Source organism: Emydura macquarii, unplaced genomic scaffold (assembly GCF_026122565.2).
Source record: "Emydura macquarii macquarii isolate MOO-44397 ecotype Brisbane River unplaced genomic scaffold, CSIRO-AGI_Emac_v2 contig_2924, whole genome shotgun sequence".
NCBI lineage: Eukaryota > Metazoa > Chordata > Testudines > Chelidae > Emydura > Emydura macquarii.
This window is the reverse complement of record NW_027133061.1, coordinates 522276-545565: the sequence shown is the minus strand read 5'-3', so window position 1 is coordinate 545565 and position 23290 is coordinate 522276. Positions and strand designations below refer to the sequence as shown.

Below are 23290 nucleotides of genomic sequence, written 5' to 3'. Positions count from 1 at the left end.
GGGCTCGCTGGGGGGAGATGCAGGGGGCGCAGGGAGCTGGTGGCGGGGGTGTAGTGACACAAGCCATGAAGTGCGTGGTTTCCTACTTTGGTGGCGGCAGAAAACGTATTTAGGCCTGTGAGAAAATCTAGCCATGTCCTGCGAAGTTAACACTCCCCGCCCCTCGTCTCGTAGTGCTGTCTGTCCTTGCTCTTTCTTCGCCCTGATGCAGGTGGATGTGGCTGGCTGTTTCCACTGAGCCGGTGTTAACTGTGCTACTGTTTTACAGATAAACCAACTAGCAAACAGGGCCTCGGCGGGTGTCTTTTCTGATCTGTAGAATGTAGATACTGCGATGAATATAAAGACTGAGCGGCAGGGGCCTGGTTCTGGGTCACTCAGGCCCATGTTTGCTGCCCTGGCAGTGTGAAGGGGTTGCCAAGTGGGTGGAAATGGCTCGCTGAGGATCCCCCAGCTCCCTGCATGGTGTGGAGCTGGTATAAGGGCCCTCCTCCCATGTGCTGGGGTAGGCGGTCACATGGCCAGCGACCCAGCGATGGCCCTGGGAAGCAGAGTGTAAGTCAACGCAGGCTCCAGGCTGCGGCACGGGGGGGGCAAAGGTGGCTCAAAGTCCATCCCAGCCCCAAACCCAGGAATGGGGCAACTGTAATGTTAGACCCCTCCCCCCCAGCTCTTATTCTCCAGTGATCTCAAAGTGGGTCAGTACCATCCCCGTTTTTTACTGATGGGGAAACCGAGGCACAGAGGGGCGAAGCGACTTGCCCCAGCGCATTCAGCAGGCGGGTGGCCGAGCTGGGCCTAGAACCCAGGTTTCTCGACTCTGTCCTGCGCTCTAGCCACTAGCCCATGCTGCTTCCCTTTCAGGTTCGAGTTTGTGTTAAAATGGTAACCCACCTTTGAAGGGACGCTCCCCTCGGTTTAGCCTGCAACTGTTTGGTTGGTTTGTTTTTTTTAATTAAAAAGCAAAATTTGCCCCCCCACCCCCCTCCCCAAAACGCTACTACTCGAAATGCCTTTCCCCGTTTTCCTCTGAGCTTGATTAAATCCCACCCCCGGTCAGTCTCTCCAGGGTCTGAGAGCCGGAGCAGGGCTGCTGGCTGGAGCGTGAGCACCTGCAAGTGAAACTCACTCACCCGGGGGTAAGTTCAGAGCTGCAGTGACGCATGGGCCTCGTGGGCTCTCTCTGCACCGGGACCATTTCAGCCATCGACGGCCTGATCCTACCCCCAGTGAAATCAAAACTCAGTGACTGCAACGGAGACAGCATCTGGCCCAGGGGCCCGAGTCTCCCTGCACTTTGCCCCAGTGGATGTAAACGTTACCCGTGGGCTGACACGATGCATAAGGCCTGGCTTTTCCTGACTGCTTACTTGATTTCCTCTGGATTTCCCCTAATACCTACTTAGGAGTGACTGCTCCCCGAGGCCTGCGGCCTAAGACGGTCTCCAGGAATCAGCTCGTAAATGTTTTCTAGACTTTCCTGTCCCTTGGTGGGCGCTGGTCTGGTCAGGCTGGCTGCCTTCCCGCTGTAAATCAGGTCATCAAGCTCCAGCGGGCTCTGGGAGGAAGGCGGAGAGAGAAGGAAAGTGAAAGGGATGCAGAATCTACGCCAGGAAGCGGTCTAGCTCTGTGCCCTTCCTATTCCCGCTATGTGGCGCGGGGGAGACGGGTGGGGCAGGGATTCCCGGTGCACCCACAGAGCAGGGACGGTAGCAGATCAGCTCATCCATGCCCCCCCTGCCACCCACCCATCATCCTCCACCAATATGCCTCAGCCCTGATTTCACAGGCAGTGTGGACCAGTGGGTAGATCACTGGCGTGAGACTCAGGAAAGCTGTTCCTAGCTCTGCCACTGCTCCGCTGAGTGGCCTTGGTCATGTCCCCACTCTGTGCCTCGGTTTCCCTTCCCATCTTTTGTCTTCTCTACCTAGACTGTAAGACAGAGACAGTCTTTCGCCATGTATCTGCAGTGCCTGGCACAACGGGGTTCTGATCCTAGATGCAGCCACTAGGCACTGCCATAATACCCCAAAATAATAATGATGCCGGTGCCTTGGTGGGATCAGGGGAAATCAGTCCCCTCAGTTCATTAAGTCCTTGGTCTCTGTGCCAACAGAAGGGGGAACAGGCACTGGCGGGTTGTGTGGGAGAGACCCCCCACCCACTAAGGTCTGGACTGAGCCCCACCAAACTCATTGCACACTGGTCCCGAACAGCCAGCGTGTGTGAGTAACTAGCTGGATTTGAACCAGCCACTTAGAGGGTTTCAGGGCCCCTCAGACGCGACTTGTCCTGCCCCCAGGTAGCCATTTAAAGTGCTGCTCCCCACTCGTTTTTCCACATGGCACCTACCTCTGAGGACGGCCCAGTTGGCCTCCCCAGGGCCACCCCTACGGTGAGAGCTGCAGGCAGCCGCTTGCTCCTGGACCCCTGACTCGACTTGCTGCGTCGGAGCCTGTGGTGCCCAGGCGAAGGCTCGGCGGCAGGTCTGGACAGGCCCCGAGGAAGGGTGGAGGCCGTGTCCTGAAAGACTCGGGGTAGAGTCTGGGGCAGGGCCTGGCGCGCCAGCTGTACTTCCGCGTAGACGTTCTCGGGGCCGGGGCCGTACAGCCAGCCCCGCCCCATGGCGTAGAAGGGGATGGGGTCGTCGGGTTCATAGTAGATGCGGCGCTCGGGGGACGGGAAGCCCTCGCGGGGCTCGGCGTAGGTGTGGAAGCGCATCAGCTGCTGGTACTTGACCTCTGCGGGCTGGGCCGGCGCAGGCCCCTCGGCGGGGACGGGCGCTTTGCTGACGCGGGCGTAGGGATCTGCAGAGGCCGCTGCCTCCTGCACTGGGCTGCTCGGCCTCTGAGTGGGACCGGCTTTGGCGGGGAGTGGGGGAACGGAACAGGAAGCCTAAGGGAGGAATGAAATGAAGTCAGCCTCCATCTCCATCCCACAGCCCTGCCCCTCCTCCCCTTGACTGTGCCCGTGTTTACCTCCCTGGAAGGGCATCCCTCGTTCCTTTGCTCTGCAGCCAGCAGGCAGGGCTGCTGGCCGGGCGCCTGGGGCTGTCTGAGGACCAAGCTGTACGTTTGGCCACCCGCTGCTGGGGGGACGTTTGCTGGTGCGGGCAAGGTGCCTGACGCTGCTTCGGCTCCGGCCGGGATCCCGCCGGTCTCTTGGCTTTCGTTGCTCTGCAGCAAAAGGAAAATCTCCTGAGTGACGGATGCGGCATTAAAAGAAAGGGGAGGGAGCATGAGCCAGTGGTTAGGACCATTTTTTTGCTGTCCGTACAGCACCTAGCACAACACGGTCTGGTTCCATGACTGGGGGATTCCTAGGTGCTATGACAATACAAACAATACACAGCAGCAGAGCACAGGGCAGGGTGCCAGGACTCCTGGCTTCTCTTCCCAGTTCTGCTAGTGTGCCGGGCATACTGGTCAGAGCAGAGCACAGGACTCCTGGCTTCTATGCCCAGCTATGCCATTAACTCACCGTGCCACCTTGACCTCCCTGCCTTTCAATTCCCTCCTGTGGGGGAAACGCTCCCAGAGCACTGGGGATGATTCTGTGCTGCTGCCCCTCTCGGGGAGTTGGGCGGGGATGGTTCATTCAGGTGCTAATTACTGTAATGCCTGTGACGGCCTAGGATTCCACGGCGCTCGTTGTGCTGACCTCAGCCCCTCCTGTTGTAAAAGTGCAGGCCCTGGAGAATCCCCACTAGCAGTACAGGGCCTATGACACACAGTGGAGCAGTTCTGATCCCCTCCAGAAGAGGGCAGCGAAGACCCCCACCAACCAGCACATTCCCGTGCCGTGTGATGGCAGTCATGGCCTTCCAGCGACCCCTGCACATGCGGTGGGCTGCAAGGCGCTCGGGGCGAGTCGTTCTTACCCTGGTGCATGGCGCCGTCAGGAACTCGTAGTACGGCGTGACGGGGGCGGTGGTGTAGTGCTGGAGCAGGCCCTGGAGCTCAGCGTGGGCGCTCTGCTCACCTAGGATCACGTAGCGCTCGTCTTCCAGCTGGTCTAGGATGAAGTGCCGGCAGCGGTCTCTGCCCCTGAAGCCCGGAGAGAAATCAACACGGGGGGGTGGTGTGAAATTCTAGCTGCGCTGGAGTCAGTGGGAATTGTGCTACTTCCACCCAGGGGGTCTGGCTCAGCAGCGCCCAGGTCTTCAAGGCACCAGGGGGCCGGGCGGATTGGAAGACGCCCTCCCACGAGCAGGTTACCCACATCAGCACCGTGTGGCTCCTTGTAATAACAATGATCCCTCGCTCTGAGACACTGACCAGCGGGGGCAGCTGGGGTGCTCGGCTGTCAGCATCCATGGGGCCCTGGTGGAGCAGGGGCAATGCGTGGGGCTGGGGCAGCCGGGGGATCTCAGCTGCGGGGCTGGGGCAGGAGCAGGGGGTGGCCGGGTGACCTCACCTGTATGACAGAACGAATCCCACTGTGCTTTCACTGAAGCGAACCAGGAAAGAGCCCAACGGCTTGTCCTGCAGCAGCTGCTCCGTGTCCCTGCGTGGGAAGGGCAAAGGGCATCAGGAAAAACCCAGGGGCAGCAGCGCCGAGGCGGGAGGGGGCCTGGTAGGTGCTGCCGGCGGTTCGGGGACACTGTCTCAGGCTCCCTCCCCCTGCTTGGAAAGTGACGGTCTAGGCCTGGGGGCTCCTGCAGGCTTGCAACGTCCTGTATCTAGCAGCCACCGGGAAAGGTCGGCTGGCGTGGAAGGGGGAGCGGGAGGGTCTGGGGGACGGGACACCCCTGGCTATGGAGCTCGGCAGCATGGCTGGGACCGTCACCTCCCGCCGCTGCGTCTTCGGGGCCTGGCATCCAGCGAGCGGGGTCGAACCCAGCGGGTTAGGAGAGGAGCTGGGGAAAGAACCCAGGAGTCCTGGCTCCCTGGCCTTCGACGTTAACCATTGCTCACCACTCCCTTCTTATAGGCTGGAGGTTGAAACTCCTTCCTTAGCCCTCGGGGAGGGGGGGAAGGAGCAGGGCGTCCTGCCGTCTGCGAGAACGGCCCCAGGCTCTTGGGGATGCTGCGGCCAGGCCTAGACCTGCCATCCACGTATCTCCCACCGCCGGCTCTGGGGCACCTGCCGGGCTCCCCTCCCTGGCCCCTCACCTCCGGCTGATGAAGCCGTGAAACCAGGGCGGCAGCTCCCCTTGCTGGCGGATCCGGCTGGCCTGCGTGCGCTCAAACCACGCCCGGGTCTGTGCCTGCAGCGCCGACGGGGCTTCGGGAGGGTCCAGACCGGCCCCCAGCCTCGCCCGCGTCTCCGCGGCGTCCCCGAGCGGAGGCCAGCCCAGCTTGGTGCTGGCCGGCGCCCACGAGCTAGGAGGGACCTAGGGGTGTGAGAACAACAGAGGTCTGGATGAGGGGAGGCTGGCGGAGCCGGGGGGGGGGCCGCGGTAGGGTGAAGGCACAGTTACAGCTGGGTCGTTAGACACACGGGTGGGCTGGATAATGTGCCTGATATATTTCCCCCCCGTCCAAGACTCGTTCCATTATTTAACCCACTCCAGCAGACAGACACTCAGACACCTTCGGCCCCCTACCCCGGCATGCTGCAGAGTGAGGGGGGGGGGCACCCGTCAGACGCTGCCCCTGCACCACAGAGCGGCAGGAGGGGCCCTACGCAGACCCCAGCAGCTGGAGAAGGGCGGTTCTGAGACCGGGCGGGCCCGAGAGCACCCGCTGCCTACCCTGGTGTAGGTGCCCTGGTCCCTCTGAGAACAGGGCGGCCGCTCCTCCTGGGCCCCAGCTGGCCCCCCGCTGAGCCCGGCACTGGCGCCGTCCGGCTGGGCTGACTCGTCGGCCTTGTCTCCGCCGAACTCGCTGGGTTTGAAGGTGCTGAAGAGGAGGGGCCCGTGAACGTCCCAGTCGCCGGCCCCTGCGGATGGAAACAAACGGGGGGCTCAGTCCTCCCCCAGGGTCTGAAGCCGTCCCGCTCCCCTGCCCTCCTGCCCCTGCAAGGGTCTCCTCTTCTGCACCTCTTGTCCCGCACCCAGGTCTCTTTCCCACCTGGCCTTTGCTCCCTCTGCTGCGAGCTGCCTGGGTGGGTTGGGAGGCTGCACCGGGTGGGCAGAAGGAGGTGGCGCTGGATGCAGAGCGGCCTGGATTCCACTGCCCCGGTTCCCAGGAACCCTCCAAGCCATAACAATATCCGCAGAAGGGCTTTGAGATAAAATGCCTTTCCTGGCCTCAGGGGTGTTGTCTGGGCCACCTCAAGCGGGGGGTGGAATCATCCCTAGCCCTGTTCAGCCGCCGATCTGAAATGGCTTGCCACAGGAGGGTGGTGTCACCAGCCCCCTTTGACAGCCTGGGCAACTGAGGCACAGAGGGGGGAAAAAGGGACGTGACTGGCCCGAGGTCACCCCCAGCAGGCCAGCGCTAGGCTTAGAACCCGGCTTTCCTGAGTGCCAGACTAATGCACTAGCCACTGGGTCACGCTGCCTCCCGGCCCACAGGGCATGTCTGCCGACAGCTGTCAGGCACTGAACTTTGCCTCTCCGGCCCAGAGGGAAATCCCAGCCCAGTGAGGAAAATGGGAACTTTGCCACTGTCTCCCTGGAGCTTGGGGGCTTGGGGCCTGCCTCAGCCCTTGGTGCCGGGAACAGCCTGGCAGGAAGGGGGCTAGATGCCACGTTTGGCTGGGCTGAAGGATCCTAGGTGGGCTTCAGTCTAGAGGATGCCGTTACTCCAGGAGAGGTTGAACTCACGATGGTGGCTTGGCGGGAGAATGTCAGCTTATTTTTTTTAAAAAACAAAATTTCATGACTCTTAAACCAATCTCACGATTTTCTGGGCTCTGACTCATGGTTTTTGACCTCTTGGAGTCGGCAGAACTGAACCCCGCAGGTAGCCCTGCGTGCTTGCTTTCCCTAGGTGTACATGATGTTATAGAGGTGGGGGAATTAATCCCCTGGGTGCAGACAGCTTCCAAATGCAGCCGCTTTGCTCCAGGTGCGTGAGGAAGGGTGGAAAGAGCATCGTGCATCTCCGCCCTAGCAAGAAGGTGCAAAAACACAACAAAAAAAGCAGCTGCTTGGCTGAATCTTCGCTGAGGCTGCAGTAAGACATCTGTCGTGCTGGGATGGCGGCTAAATCCGCCCCTCAGCTTAGTCACCTTCTCTCTGTCCTTGTTCTAGACTGTGCCTAGTGCTGTGCGTGCACTGCTTTCCCGTATAAAACGCAATTCTGGATTGCTTTTTAACTTTGCCCCACTTCCACCGTTCGGCTGAAGTTTCCTATGCTGGGTACCGGCCTTGGGCGGAATTTTTTTTTTTTGTGTGGAAAATTTCAGCTAAAACCATCGGCTGTTTCTGAGAAAGAGGGTAGGGAAAAATCCGTCATTTTACCCATGCGGAAAAAATGCTTACTATCCCGTATGTGAGCGTGTAATCAAAGACGGCCTCATAAGGCAGGTGCACCAGGGGCTGGATTCAGTTTGCACAGGAAGCCTTACTGGGCACTTCTTACATTTTTGAAGGCTTGATTTTTTTTTGCAACCTTAATGTTCGATTTATGTTTCTTGACATGATTGCAAACTTTCCGGGGCAGGGCCTCTCACAACGTTTACCTCCAGCACTTAGCCCAGGGAGGCCCCAATCCTTGACTGAGGCCTCGAGGGCTTCGGTAATAATGACAGGAAATCCAATTATTCGATTGTGTTATAGGCCTGCTCCAAGTATTGGTGAACTCTCCGTGTTTCATGAGAACTGATTAAAACCTGCAGTGAGTATTGAAACGAGTCGACGCATCCCACCTTCTTAGCCTCCCAGAGACATCTGCCCATGATTGCCAGGGCATGATGATTCTGAGTCCTTTGAATAATATCCCATCTCCTGCCACTCCAACGGAGAGCAGAACTAACAGAGCCTTTGAAGGCCCCACACCTGTAACTGGATCAATACGTGTCTGTGCCCACAGGATCAGGGCCTCCACTTGTGCTACAGAGAGAAACCTCGCTGGAAACGGAGCTAACAATTTGTTTCTTGTTGCCCTCCACAGCCACGTTCGTCTCAGGACATCAGAGCGACAAGGTGAGGGAGGCAATATCTCTGAGGGGTCTGACTTCTGTTGGTGACAGAGACAAGCTTTCGAGCTACACAGAGCTCTTCTGCAGATCTCTGTCGCTCGACAGCGTCTCTCTTTCACCAGCCGAGTTTGTTCCCATAAGAAAGATCGCCTCCCTCCCTCCCCACCTCATCGCTCGCTTTTTTCCTTTAAGAAAGAAAAAGCAGCAGCTGATCCCCCTCCAGCCCCTCTGTTTAGCATAAGCACCACCAGGGCTGTGGGTTGCTGGCCGTTCTCATTAGGTAGCAGTTTGCATCTGCTTTGCACAGGGGCAAATGAGCAGCCCGGGGTGAGGGAGGATCAGGCCATGGTCTGAAAGCGTAGCTGCTCGGAGGAGGAGGAGGTGATGTGCTCACCCCGGCCCTTCGAGAAGGCGTTTTAAGGGCCGCCTGGAGGATCGCAAGTGGCCCATCAGGTTCTCCAGACCAGGTCAGCAGCTCAGGGAGCGGATGTCCCGGCCCTCCGGATGCTGGCATGGAACGAGTTGCGTGGGGCTGCATTCTCCAAACCCAACCCCCCTGGGTTGGGCAACCTCCATAAAGGGACCCAGGATTGCATGGGGGGGAAGGCACTGAGGTCCCCTCCAAGGGATCCTGGGCTCCACAACTGGGTCTGAACAGCTGCAGGACTCATGCATTGCATCATCACAACTCTCTGCGTGCAGTTGCCCCCTCTGTGGCGTGGGGCGCTGCCCCAGTTAGACTCCAGTCCCGCAGTCTCTCACTCGGAGCCCTTTCACCGCGCTCCCTCACGGGAACGAACCTGAGCCTGTGACCAGCTGACGACCTCCCTCCCGTTTCTCCCCCCAGGGGCTCCTACCTGTCCCAGGCCCCTCCTTGACCTTGAAGTCCATGCCCTGAGCCGCTCCCCGTGGGGAGCCGAGCTCTGATCCCCCTGGCGAGGTCCTGGCAGGAGTGCAGGTTGGGGGCAGGGCACCTCGCAAGCTTCCCTCGCGCTCTCACTGCGCGCAAAGGGCAGGAAGCAGCGACTGAAGCCACAAGACACTTTTCATGCACGGGTAAGCGAAGGTGCTAGGCCTACGTCATGGAAAAGGGAAGCGCAGCAGCAGAAGGGTCAGGCAGTGGCGAGGTGCTGGGGCTGGAGATACAAGGCTGGGGTCACAGCTGCGGGAGGCCAGACCGGGCCTGTGACACAAGGGCCGGGACATGGGAACGTCCCTGGGTGTGAGACGCTGAGAAAGGCTGGACTCCGTCCCTGCTCCGAGGGATGGCTGCAGAGCAGACAGAAGGCACCAGCGAGCTATTTCAATGGCTCTGATCCTTGTCTAGGCCAACGCCCCTCCGGGCCAGGAATCAGAGGCCTGAAAGCAGGTGTTCCAGTGCACTTACACCCCTTTGCTGGTATAAATGAGACTCGGAGCTCGGCGTTCTTTCCCTGCCCACGTGCTCACCACCGATTTGCTGGGGGTCCGAAAACCCAGCCAGCTCACGGCAGCAGAGATGCTTAGAGGAGCCCTCTGAGGTGCCGGCCTGGTGCTGCAACCACAAGATCTGGGTTCAAGTCCCTGCATTGCCCGAGCGGCCCTGCGGGGCCTTAGACCAATCACTTGATCTTGGCTCCCCTTTGGTATAACGGAGAATTACCTCGCCTTCGTCTGCCTAGCCTATAACCCCCCCCCCAGCCTGGAAGGGACTCTCTGTGGGGCTGGGTCCACGAAGTGCCTGGTGCGATGGGCTGAGGTGTCCGGCTGCTGCAGTCATGAGTGGCCTAATCCTCCTCCTGAGGAAGAAGGAGGCAGGAGTGCAGGGGGGTGAGCTGCCGCCGGGGGAGGGACGCAGCGCCTACAGGGAGCCAGGGGCCTGTGAGAGGCGAAGATCCTGGATTCTCTGGCACCTGAGAAGCTCTGCATTTGTAGAACGCCTGACGCTGCCCCTTCTCCTGCAACACTCTCCCTTTGCGTCTGGATGAGGACGGGGATACCTGCTAGAGACACCAGCTTCCCCCACCAGCACCATTCTCTGTTCCCAGAATCTAGCCCGGATTTCACCCGAGGCAGGATATTTTGTGATCCAGTGGGAGGCTTGTCAATTAACCAATTAACGGTTGGCCAGGGCTTTGGGAACTTAAATAGCTAGAAAAGAGCCAGTTCTGGTTGTTTATTGGACCCAGCAAACCGACGGGCTAGATGGGTCAGAGGGCACCATGGTGATCACGGCTGACCTCCTGAATAACACAGGCCGAAGACCTGCCCCCCGACAATTCCTAGCGCAGATCTTTTAGAAGAACATCCTGCCTTGATTTAAAAGTTGTCAGTGCTGGGTTGAGGAAGTGGCTGGGGAGTCAGGACTCCTGGGTTCCTTTCCCAGTTGTGGGAGGGAAGGTCTTAGTGGTTAGAGCTGAGGACTGGTACAGGACCCCCAGGGTTTAAATCCTATCTTTGCAAGTGACCCTGGGTGAGTGTCTTCGCTATGCCTGATTTTTTTTTCCCCTTGCAAAATGGGGGTTAAAATATTTGTCCCTGGAGGCTGTGAGTGCAAAGGTCTCCTTCTCAGTGGGGCGGGGGGAGCTAACTTTACCAGAGCTTGTAAAGCCAGTGTGAGCTTGATCAAAAGTTACGGCCCCACCCACCACAACTGGGAGAAACAGCTGATCTTCATAGAAATATTCTCTCCACCCCACCCACACAAATCCAGCGAATCCAGTCTGTCCTGTCCAGGAAGGCGGGACAATCCCATGGGGTGAGTATGAGGCTGCCAATCACACGTCATGAATGGTTCCCATAAAAAGCTGGAAACCTTCATCCTTGGCAGGAAAAGGGGGTTGAGTCGTGAGCTACCGAGAAGCAGAAAAAGGGCAAAAACCTGTAATTTACTTATAAGGAAAACTGGAGCCAACCCAATGCAGGCAACTGCAAGGTACTGGCCTCCCTCTAGTGGACCAAACTTCTCCGTACAGCCTAATCAGTCCCCATGTGTAATAAATCTTACATTAGAGCCATGGGATAATAATTACAGTCCCTCCTGTCAGCAGACAGAGTGAGAGGCAGCGCCTGCAGAGAGCTGATAGTCTAAATATACAGGAGACAAGGGGATGTTTGCAGTGAGACCCCCGTGAAGGGCAGGTAAGGGTTCCCCTGTGTGCGAATCTGAGAGTCAGGGGCGGGTGGGCCCAGCCGAAGGGAAACCAGATAAAATGTTTGGGATCGCCAGCATTCCTGCTCGCTCGTTGACTGCAACGCATGGAGAAAAGAGGCCTTAACTGTATCCACTGGGCCTGTGGTAATGAAGGGACGTCAGGTAGAGCTGTTCAAACTGATCTGAAATGGCGGCTGAGAACAGATCACCTGCCCTTTGGGGCCAAGCATCAATTGGCTGGGGGCTGACTCCGTGTGCTGTTCTTGTTCCCGTGACAGTGGTTCCCAGAGACCTGGGTTCTATTCCTCGGCATGTCTCCCTTCTGTACCTCAGTTTCCCTTCTGTAAAATGGGGGTGATGCTACTGACCTTCCTTTGTGAAGCCCTACAAATTCTATGGGTCTGAACAGCCAGGCTGGTTATCTGGTGTAACACAAGCTTAATTTAGTCATTGTTGGGTTTTTTTTTTTTTTCTTTCCCTGGCTTTCTGCAGTTACCTAGCTGGGTGTGTCAGGTGGAAACTCCCTCTGCAGAGAAATGCTTAATTCAATCTGTCTAGTTGAATCGGTGGAAGCACTGCCTTGATTGCTCTGGTGCTTGAAACAGAGTATGTACAGGAGGGTGTACGTTGGCGTAACTGGTAACTTCCTTGCGTGGACAAGGCGTTAAACACATTTGACTCTTTGCTGTAGCTTAAACCTCTTCTCAAGCAAAATGAACTAAAGTTGGGGGGGGGGAGGGGAATAATAACCCTGGGCTTTTATAATGTGTGGTTCTCAAAGAGCTTTACAGAGGCACAGAGAAGCAAAGTGAATTGCTGAAGGTCACCCAGCGGAGCCGGGAACAGATTGCTGCTCACCGGAGTCCCAGTCCAGTGTGCTATCCACTGGGCCACACTGCCTCCCGCTGCCAGATATCCTCATCCCAGAATCAATGCGTCCACGCAGGGCACCTTGTACCAGTGTTACTGTGTCCGTTTAAATTCTCTCCCTAGGTGACACGGGTGCAGTTATCCTGTGTGGACAAGACTGCGAGTTCTGTCCCTTCTTCCATGCCTGGAAAGCACGTAGCTCTTTATGGACTCGGCTACTAACCCACAATCAAGCCACTGTGGCACGGCTGCCTTGGTGGACTCCATGCAAGACCAACTTCCTTTAGCTGTCTGGAGGTTCAGTTCCCCTCTTTCTTCCCCCTCAGGTGACATGCAGTTTTATTCTTCCTTAAGGGAGCTGTCCCTCCTCCTTCTCTTCACACCTTAGCAGCCTCCCACTCTTACCCTATTTCCCCTCAGGGCAGTTTGGTTAGAATATTTTTATCTGTCAAACAGGTTTCCTGTTTGCAATCCCCCCCCAGCTTCAAGCCACAGAGCAAAGGCTGAGAAAGGGGAAGAGACGCCTTTTTTTTTTTTCTTTTCACTCGCCTTTACCCTGGTCTCTAAGCTGAGCAACTGCTAAGCAGAAGGCAGGAGAGCAGGTGGTTCTGGGAGCAGCTGGACTCAAATACCCTGGGATTTGCTGTTCCAGCTCCTGGAAAAATCAAGGCAATGGGCAATGCGGCTTCAAATGTCCTTAAGAAACCTGTCCTAGCTTCTCCTTGCTGTAGGCCATGATTTTCCGTTGGCAAGGCCTATCTCCGGGCTGTCTCAAGAGAACTTGAAGGAAGGATCATATTTTTAATGGATTTTCTCAGGATCTTGCTCATTTCAGGATTTGCTGTTGATATTTTTCTTGGAGCCCGTGAAAGAGCAAGAAAATCTAGAAAACCTGAGTCACTTTATTTGGAGCTGCTTTGCTGAGTCTGGGGGTGGTAGTTAGATGAAGAGGAGGAGGAATGAAACAGATGGCATTTGTCAATAGCAGAGGAAACTGACCAGAATTCCCCCACTGGGAGAGGTGTCTTAGATCAAAGCTCTTTCATAACTATCTCCTCTCAACAGAAAACTAACTGGAGTGGCTTCATCTCAGCTGCTTATATGCTAGGGAGACAAGACCTCTTGTTACCCAGGAAAATTCTGGAGTGACTGTCCATATTGGTTGTGTTTGGGGGGAGGCTTGTTCCAAAGGAACCCAAGAGGAGAACCATCACCGGAGCCGGGAGGATTTGGAGCTGAAAACTTGGTGAGTAATGACGGATGCAGCACGGAGTTTGTTCACGTTCACCCAGTGCAAACAGGTTGTTGTCTTTGTGATCAGCAGATCCCCCGCTGCTGTAATCCAGCTGGGCTGCAGTGGTGTGAGGTTGATTTGCATTAGTGGGGAATCTAGCCCTCTGTGGTTTTGCTGCAGCGGGGAAGATTTCGGGGGGTATTTTGGACGGTCAGTGATTTTTATCTAGAAATGGGATAGTGGGGGAGGGTGACGTATTATCTTGTCGTGATGCTTTTAAACCGGCAAGTTTCAGAACCGCTTCTGCAAAACAGTCAGACATAGAATCATAGAAATATGGGGCTGGAAGGACCCCAAGAGGTCCACCCCACGCCCACATGCGGAGGCAGGAGCATTTATTATTCCACGCACAGAATCTATTCGCCCACTCCAGAGAAAAAGCAAAGGATGTTTTTACTTGCCCATCGGGCACATTTACTTGCCTGAGTGGAGCAGAATTTTGCAAAGCTGTTGTTTATTCCCACCTGTGGGCTACTTTCTCTGCTTTTTGCTAGTGGGACAGGAAGAGAGAGGAATGTCTGAATCAAAGGAATCCACCGTTCCTATTTTTGTCTGTCCCCTCCCCACTTTGTGTCTTTTGAAAGTGAGGTCCTGTATTTGGAAATTCGCATGGAAAACTGGCTGGCTTATTTTCCTCTTACTGAGTGCTGTGAATAATATTTATTTCATACAGCTGCCTAGCTGGGAGGAAGCTGATTTTGGTAAACTGCCCCTCTGGGCACCAGCAGGGAGTGCTGATTTATGTTTTGTTCAGCTAGCAGGAGGGGATAGGACTCTTATCGATAGGAGCCACTAGGTACCTGTTACCAGGAACAGTGGCAAATGCTGCTGAAACCTCCTGAGCTTCTGCTTTGTCTGGTTGGTCTGTTCAGAGCAGAACTGCTTTGGTTGCTAGCGCTGTTGAACTGAAGACACAATTCCCTGGCTTGATAGTGATGTGAGTTTTACCCAGCTGAGAGCAACCCAGCGTGAGCTGGGTCAAAGGTGTTTTAAATCCTGTTTGTAGCCATCTGGAAATCGATGTCTGTGTAGAAATTACACAGCTGGCAATTGCGGAGAGGGTTATGAAGCTTTTTCTCTTGCTGTTACTGTTATGCCAGGATATGCTAATGGCCATCAAGCAGGGCTTTGATCTAAGACAATCACAGACCTGGTTAAAGCTAAGCAGCCTTCTTCCACATGGAATGGAAATGGAAGGAGCAATTAAGCCCCTTTTACACAGTGAGAGCTGGAAACAATAGAAGCCACTGCCCAAAGCAATGAGTTGCAAGTGCTAAGCTGTGTGGGCTGAGGGGTTCCCTGACTGTAAATGCTGAGATGAGGCGATTGTTAAGCAAGCTGCATGTGAGAGCAGCAGACAGCAAGCGAAGCAGTGGTGAGAGTGGTCCTGAGAGAGAACAGACACAGATCTTCTTGGGCACAGAATGCACCAGAGAGGCAGGCGTGGGGATTACTGAACAAGGAAGATGGCAGCTGTTGTTTGTTTCTACTGTGTTCAGGGGCATGGGACTCTCTGCTCTTTCTTTGTAAACAAACAGGATGGCACCAAAGAATATACCTACCTCATGTTGTCGGTTTCTCTTCCTAATAGTAATGACCCAGCAGAACCCTGAATATTGGCTAATATCAGCCCAAAAGAGCAACAGAACCATCTAATATGTGCCCAGTGGTGTCTGTGAAATGGGTCTGTCTCAGACTGCCTTCCAGAAGGGCAGGTGTCAACCTGGCACGTAACTGCCCAGCTCTGGCTGGTGATCTTCGTGGGTCACGGAGCCCTAACTCCCTGTTGGCCCTTTGAGAGGACCCCAACAAGGACAAAGCCGAAGAACGTTGGCCGCACAGCTGAAGATCTTGGCCCCGCGTGTTTGCAAAGTCTCTTGCTGGCCTATGCTACTCCAGCGATAGCTAAGAATCTGTGCAGTGGGCTTCTGATCGCTGGCCCGGCTCTGCAATAGCATCAGATGTGGGTGCCTCCTATTTGGTGGACAGTGCACTGAACTGGGAGTCTGGAGACCCGGGTTCTATTCTTGGTCCTGCCACCTGCTGGATGACCTTGGGCAAGTCACTTGCCCTCTCAGTGTCTCGGTTTCCACATCTGGAGAAATGGGGATAACGATAGGGACTTCCTTTTGGCAAGTGCCTTGAGATCCGCTGACAAAACGTGCTGGAGGAGAACTAGGGGTGGTCGTGGTGGTGGTGTTAACTGTACTCTTGCTCTGGACGGGTGTGGTTGGAATGTCTGTTTTGTGGTTTTTGCTTCTGAGGAATAGTTGAACTATTTTCAAGCTTAACTGTGGGTATGGCTCAGACCCAGAGCCACTTAGCCTCCCCCTCCTCCCTTCTGGCTGGTTCCCTAATGGAATTCCTGTAGATCATAACAGCAGCACCGCACGCCATTGGCAAAACGCTGTCAGCCCAGGCAGAGAAACAACTGCCAGCTGTCCCCCTCCTTCCCCACAATCCTTCCAGGAGCGTGGGTCCAGCAAGCATCCTGACCCCACTGCAGTTATTTGGAGATGGCCTCTGGAACATAAGAATGGCCATTCTGGGCCAGACCAATGGTCCCTCTAGCCCTGTCTCCTGATAGTGCCCAGTGCCAGGTGCGTCAGAGGGAATGAACAGACCAGGGCAATTAGCAAGAGATCCAGCCCCTGTCGTCCAGTCCCAGCTCCTGGCAGTCAGAGGTTGCGTCCCTGACTGTCTTGGCTAATAGCCATCGATGGACTCGTCCTCCAGGAACTTCTCTCATCCTTTTTGAACCCAGTTACAGTTTTGGCCTTCAACCATTTGGGCTCGCCATCTGGTTTGGGGCGTTCACTTATCTCTTGCCTTCTATTCTATATAGGTTCTTCCGCCCTGCTGCTGTCTCTGACAGCCTTCCACCTGGGTATTAAGCAATGTGCCTAGCATCTGTCTGTGGTTCTCTCCTCCTGTCCCAAGGGGAGATACACGTGCAGTGCAGTCTTTTGTTTATTTGGTCGGGGTTTTTGGTGGTTATTGAGCTTTCTTTCTAAACACACAGGTTGCTCTGTGTGCATTACCGAAGGCAGGCCAAATACATTCCCAGGCCAGAAGGGACCGTTGTGTTCATCAAAGCCAGGCCAGAGAACTGCCCCAAAGTAACTCCTGGAGCAGATCTTTTAGGGAAACATCCCATCTTGACTTGAAAATTGCTAGGGCTGGAGAATCCCCTGGACCCTTGGTAAGCTGCATTGGGAGTAGCAGGGGTGGAAGGGGGGGAGATTTGGGATGATCCTTTTTTTCCTGGGTGATTTCATTCCACAAGCTACTGCACACATTCTGCCTCCTGCGCAAACTTGACCCTGGCTGTGGAGAGGTCCATTGAGCCAGAGGTTCCTCACTGGTAGCCTGGGAGCTTGTGTGGTCCATCTCAGCCCAGCCCCCTCCTCTCTGTGCAATCTGGGGCCAAGGCCAATTGAATCTGCCCTGGGGGTGGTTTTCAGTCCATTGCATGAGCACTTGGTCCAGGCCAGGATTTAGGGAGACCCCGTGTGGTGACAGGTAGCATTGGCTGGCAGCTCAGGGCAGAGAGAACCAGGGGGCCGGTCTTTCTGTCTGTCCAGCAGCTTCAATAAGGAATTCCCTGCCCCCTTTATATCCATCACAGCCCAGCCCTGTGTCTCTGCAATGTTCGGTACCACAGATGGGCCAGTGTCCTTGCAAAATGCAATCAGCTAGTGGTTAAAGCACAGGACTGAGTGCCAGGATTCTCAACACCAATTTCCATCTCTGCTCCTGACTCGGTGTGTGGCCTGGGGCAAGTCCCTTTCACTCTGTGCCTCAGTTTCCTTAATGTTAGAACAGGGACTGTCACGCTCCCCGAGCTCTGAATTTAATTCATTCTCCTCTCTCGAACAGGCTGAAGGTGCAGGGATGGAGCTGAAGCTGTGATGAATGAGGGTAGAGATTTATTATTGAAGGCAGCAGAGTTGTGGGTGGAGAGATGGGTGGAACCCCTTTAGTTTTAGGCTCAAACATCCTTCTCCTGCTTCAGAAACAATCTTGTTGAAAGCAAAACTCTGCTGAAAGTTCATGTTCAAGTGATGCAGATTTTTCTTCTGTCTTGATACTTTGCCAGCCCCATGACTGTGTTACCTGAGTCCCCCCCCCACACAGGCGTTCATCCTCTCAGGAGTATTATTAACCCCTTTTTACACATGGGGAAACTGAGCCCAGAAAAGACAAGTGACTTGGCCAGGGTCAGACAGAGCCAGGAATTGGAGCTAGATTTTCTGACTTCCAGTCCGGCTCTGCTCTGCTCCCTAGACTCCCCTCCTCTCTTCTCCCTGGGCTGAGAATATAACCTAGGAGTCTGCCAGTCCCCTGCTCTAACCACTGGAGAACACTCCCCTCCCCCAGGTGAGTTCAGGAATCGGGATGTTGCCCTAACCATGTTGTCTCTCTTCTGGATACAACCCCAACACCAGTCTGGGGCCAGCCAGGGAAATGGACAACGCCACACATCCTGTATCAACTGGAGGAGATAACAGCTCCTACCCTGCTTTCTCCAGGAGTCAGATAACCCCAGTATCATCTGTTTCCCTTTAGCCCCTGACAAAAGGAGCAGCAGCCTGGCGTGCTGTTGCCAAGATCTTCCCATGGACGTTTCATCCCACTAACAGGGCTGGAATTTAGCGCAAACAATGTCTGGAATTTAGCAACTGCAACATGTTTTCATGTCCGTAAATATAGCCAGACCACTTCCCCATACTCTGAATTAAGGGACAGTCCATTGTGTTCAGATTTAAAGGGATAGCTCTGAACAAGCTGGACGCTCCAGAGAAATCAGTCTCCACTCCAAGACTTGCCTTCCCTCTGGGGAAGGGGTTTTCCTGCAGCGACTTGGATTGTACGAAGTCCTGGGCTTAGGAGCGTTCTGGGCAGTAACAGGGACCCTGCTTTGCTTCTAGCCACCGCTGGTGGCGCACAGATGGAGGAGCAATGCAGAAACGCTGCAGATGCATTGGCGTGTTCTCACTGGCTTTTGATGGGTCTCGTTTAAGCCACGTTTAAGGGCAGAATTTCTGCAACATGGCCACAGAAATATACGAGCCCAGGCACCAAACCTGCTTGCCCAGCATCACAATGACATGGTCAAGTATATTACCCTGGCCGTGGGGTTCTGCGAGGCTGATGTGAGATTGGTCCCATCCCCCAGCACCTCTGCTCATGCCCCTCCGTCATGATCTACAGCCCTCTGCTGTCCTACCCTGGGCTCCCCGCCCCCCAGCTCTGCCAGTGCCCTCAGGCCCATCCTGCAGCCCCCTGCTATCTCCACCCCAGGCTCCCTTACATGTCTAGCTGTGCCAATGTCCCTTGGTCCTGGCCCCCAGCCGCCATCTGCTATTCCAGACTTCTCCCAGACAGCCTGGGGGCTCTCATTCCTGGCCCCTCCTTCACTCCCCCGCTTTGGACACTGGACATCTGGACGCTCCCGATCACCCCCCTGCTGCCGCGGGGCAGGAAGTGAAATTCCTGCGGCAGAATGAGTGTCTTCTCTTTAGCCTTTCGTTCCGCGCTGGGCAGGGGCTGAGAACTTTGGTGCGAGTCAGGTGACCTGCGTTCTGGTCCCAGTTCTGCCGCTGGGCGACCGTGGGCAAGTCACGTCCCTGCTCTGTGCCTCAGTTTCCCCATCTGTAAAATCAGGGTAATCCGACCGACCTCTGCTTTGAGATCCCGGGGTGAAGAGTTCTATACAAGAGGTGGGTGTTATTAAGGGGCACCATGGACGGATAACCTATAAAGAGCTAAACGTGTCACTCCCCCTCTATCCCAAGCCCCTTGACAGCCTCTTATTTTGCTCTGCAGCGCTGGGCATGTAACGTCCCCGCTCTGTGCCTCAGTTTCTCTCATCTGGAAAAATGAGGATAATCTCGATGGTCCCCAGAAGGACTTGGTTAGTGTTTGGGGAAACACAGTGAGAGCCAGAGGGCAATGGAGCGTTTGTGTTAGCAACCTGCTGCTGAAGCCCTGGGATTTTGGCTGCCGTTAGCATCTAGTCCATTGTCCGAGAGCTGTTTTCCCTCCCCCTGTGGTTCTGGCATTTCCCTCCCCCCGCCTGGACCCACCGGCCTCCTTTTCATCTCTTCTCTCTCCAGCCAGGCCCTTGCCACTTGAGTCATTGGGCCAGACCCCCAGCTAGTGCAAATAACGCCGCTCCTCCTGCTGCTCCGATGTGCACTGGCAGAGCAAAGGGGTCTCGACGCAAGTGTCGCTGGAATCTGTGCTGCCGTCTGACAGACAGAGACACAGATGAGAACTGGGCCCGTTGACGTCAATAGAGAGATGCTGATTTGCACCCGTGGAGGATCCAGGCCCCTGTGTCCTTTCCACTTGAGATAAAACCAGCCATCCATCTTGCCAGCGTCTCCATCCGTGTCTGGAGGAAAGGCCAGAGCTGCGTTCTTGGCATTTAGTGGCTCAGCGCTTCCCAACAGGGGTCACTACCCAGGACCTTGGGGCTTCTGCTGAGCTCCATGCCCAGAAATTCTGTTGGCAATCCTCCAGGTGCTGTTTTTTTTTCCTGTTGTGGGAAGACCCCGCCCTGTTTGCCTTCCATTTCCCTTGCTGGCCACCTTGAACTTGCTGTTTACCCAGGGCCTGGTGTGTACTCAGCAGGGCATGGGTGCGAAGCGGCGTGGCCTAGGCCAGTGTTTCTCAACCTTTTAAGTGGCAAGTACCTCCTAGCTTCTGAAAACTTTAATAAGGGCCCAGCACTCAATATTCCACGGGATTTTATATTTACAGACGAACGTGAGCCGTACCTTGGAAGAAGGGCTGAGTACATAAGGCCATGATATGTCAGATCTAGTGTGGGCAGGGTTACCATCTTTACACCAGGGGTGCACAACTCAAGTGTGAACCTGGGCTAGAGGTGATGTTGGCCAAAGCTAGGAGGCTTTGAGCGGCATGCCAGTGCTGGGGAATATAAAGCGCTGCGCTGAATGTTTTGCCATAGATTTGTGAAGAGGAAGGGGTGAGAGAGAGACAAGAAAAGAGGGTCACTGGTCAAATCTGGGGCTGTCATAGTTGTCAAGTTCACTGTTCAGCTGGAGCAGTGAAATGGACAAGTTTTCTGGGCACTGGGCTTTGAGCCAGGGAGAGGGGCTGCCATCTGGGCAAGTTGCAGGCAGCTGCCGCCTGGCTGCCAGCCCAGGAGGTGGGCAACTGCCACCCAATCCAAACTGGTGCAGAGGAAGCTTTTGTGCCAGCTGGGACCCAGGGATGTGAGCAGCCTTCAAGCCGCGGCGCTGGAGGCTGTTCCTCGGCTCAGAGCTGGGGTGTGGGTGGCTGCCACCCAGCTGCGAGCCTAGCTCGCGAGACTCAGGAGGCTGCCACCAGGCTCCCACTTGGGAGCGGGGACCCAGCGGGAAGTGGGGGGGCTTCTGCCCACCTCCCCCAGAAGAAGGCAGCTGCCGCCCGCCTCCCCTTCACTCAGTTTTTCCCTGGGCACCCCCTGCCTGTGTCGCGTACCCCCAGGGGTATGCGTACCACAGGCTGAGAAACTGTGGCCTAGGGCATAAAGCCCTGGTTGAGCCCTCTAAGTGCTTCTGGAATAGAAATAATAGTTCTGGCTCAGGAGCATACAGCAAATCCAGGGTAGAGCTGGGAACAGACCCCAGGAATCCTCTTCATGCAGCCTCATGTGGACAAGAGCCAGACTGGACAGAGTGGAGGGAAAAGGATGTACTTGAAAAACTTAAAAAAAAATAATTCTCTATTTCCCTTTTGTATGGCAAATCTTTCCTTTTTCTTTTGCAGCTTGGAGGGAACTGAGAATGGAGTTGTGGGAAACTTTTCATGTAAACAGGTGTTTCTTTTGTTCTGTGGTTTTTTTTGGGGTTTTTTTTTTTTTGGCTGAAAAATGCAGATTTGGGTGGACCTGAACCAATAGATGAGTTTGGGTCAAATTTGACAAATAGGTTTGGCCTGGGGACCGGGGGAGGGGGAGAGATATTAGAAATGTCTAAACGGTTTCGCTTTGTTTGGGAAAGACATTTTTGGAATCGACTTAAATGTGATTTTAAAAAAACCGTTTAAACCTTATTTAAAAAAAAAAAAATTCAGTTCAAAACCAGGTTTTTCCGAGTTGGCCGCTGAACCGAAAAGTTGTTTGTTCACCCAGCCCTAATCAAGCATGAGCAAAGGGGGGTGAGATGGAAGAGCTTGGACTCAGACTGCGCCGTTATCTCCTAGAAATGTGATACTGGTTCGTTCTTGCCTCGTCGCTTCTTTTGGCTGCAGACGTGTCTCCTAGACTGGAAGCGTGCTGCTCGCCGCAGAGCGGTGCAGACTCCACTAATAACCCGCTGCAATTCCCAGCTGGGTCCCTAGGTGGGGTGTTTGCAGGAGGGGCTATTACTGCCATTGGGAAACCAGAGCTGGCATCTCATTTAACCTCAGGTCAGCCCGGCTCTTGCAGCCTGCCGGCCTGCGAGGCTGGGGCCGAGGCAGCAGGAACTGGTTACTGGAGAATACAGAAGTCCTGCCTGTCACCTCCAGCCCTCGGAAGGGGAAGCGAGCCTGGGGGCCCGAGCGGGGGAGCTGTGCTGGGGACGTCCGGCCGTAGCTTGCGGCCGCTCACAAGGTGCGTAGTGCGGGCCTGAGCCTGGCCGGGCACCCGAGGCTCCCTGGGCATGGCCTGCATCTCACCCCTGCCTCTGAGAGAAGGCTCAGGCCAAAACCTCTGAACACCTTGGCCATGCTCCAGCCTCTCGATAACCTGCCCTGCTGGGACCAGCCACTGGAGAGGCTAAAGGGTCTGAGCAACTCCCCCCCTTCCCCCCCCAATCACTGGCTTGAAATAACTCTCCACCTCCTCGGCCCCTTCCCTGAGCTCAGAAAGGTGGAGGCCTTATTGACTCTTTGGAGAGGAGCCCCAAGGCCCAGTGGGTCTCAGGAGTGGGGAGGGATGGGGAAAGCCGCTTAGGGTTACTTTAGTACCCCCCAGTTGCCCCTTCTTTTTGTCATTTCTTGCTTTAAGCCTCCCACGTGACATCTTCTCCTCTTCTTCCCCCACGCAGGAGCTTTTTCCCCCCACCCCAGAGTGATATCAGTGGGGCTTGCCCCATGGCGGGCAGGGGCTGGTGGTGCAGGCAGTGGGCTGTAGCCGGCTCTGCAGTGGTCCTCGCACAGGGGGTCGGGGGTGTGTGTGTGTGTGTGTGTGACTGACTTCATGGACAGGCTGTCCTCCCCGGTTGCCCTTGAGCAAGTCACCTCATTGCTGCATGTCTCAGTGTCCCCATCTGTAAAATGGGGATGGTTACGAATGGGGTGGGTTAGCTGTATTATCCTAGCACCTCTGAGCTCTAAGCCTGGACCTGGACCCTGAGGTGCTAGGTGCTGTACAAACGCAGAACAGAGTGCTTGCAATCTGAGCCCTCCTTGAGCATGCTGTGCTTTGGAACGGGGGGATAGGGGGAAGCCAAGAGGCATTCCCATTTCTGCCTCCAGGTTGCTCTATGGGAGAGGCAGTGTGGTCTAGTGGCTAGGGTCATTCTCCCTCCCCCCCACCCCGTGATCCTCAGGAGAGCCAGGTGACCATGGGCCAGTCCCTCCCTTGAGTTCACCCCTCCGCCATGTTCTCTGTCAGTCTAGACAGGAAGCTCTTCGGGCCAGGATTGGGTCACCCCCTATGTCTGTACAGCACCTAGCGCAGCGGAGCTCCCGGTGCAGCAGGGTAAGGGGACAGTGACCGACACAGCATCAACTGTTCCCCCTAGCAGCTGCTGCCCCTCAGCAGATCCAATGTACAATGCATCGTTTTAAAAAAAATAAATGAATACATAAATATATTAAAAACCAGGGCCCCAATTTACACTGCCTGTTCCCAGTGACCGGCTGGCCCCCCATGAATGGGCACGGGCTGAGCCCCTGGCAGCAGGGCCAGGGGGTGTGAGCTCCCGTAGAAGTGTGTGTGTGGGGGGAGGGAGGCCGTCCT

The 23290-nt window shown here is 55.4% G+C and overlaps 1 protein-coding gene across 7 annotated transcripts in view; it reads left to right on the top strand.

The window, feature by feature from the left end:
- Positions 1–10861: 10861 nt before the first annotated feature.
- Positions 10862–23290, top strand: part of LOC137167376 (death-associated protein kinase 2-like) — a 32580-nt gene continuing 20151 nt past the window's right edge. For 3 of the 7 annotated variants that reach the window (XM_067569489.1, XM_067569493.1, XM_067569482.1), the window contains exon 1: positions 10862–11152. The gene's annotated coding sequence lies outside the window, so the exon portion shown is untranslated. Of the gene's footprint in view, positions 11153–12158; positions 12362–12580; positions 13282–23290 lie in introns of those variants that run through there. The other 4 variants (XM_067569488.1, XM_067569490.1, XM_067569484.1 and 1 more) reach the window with 4 other exon arrangements.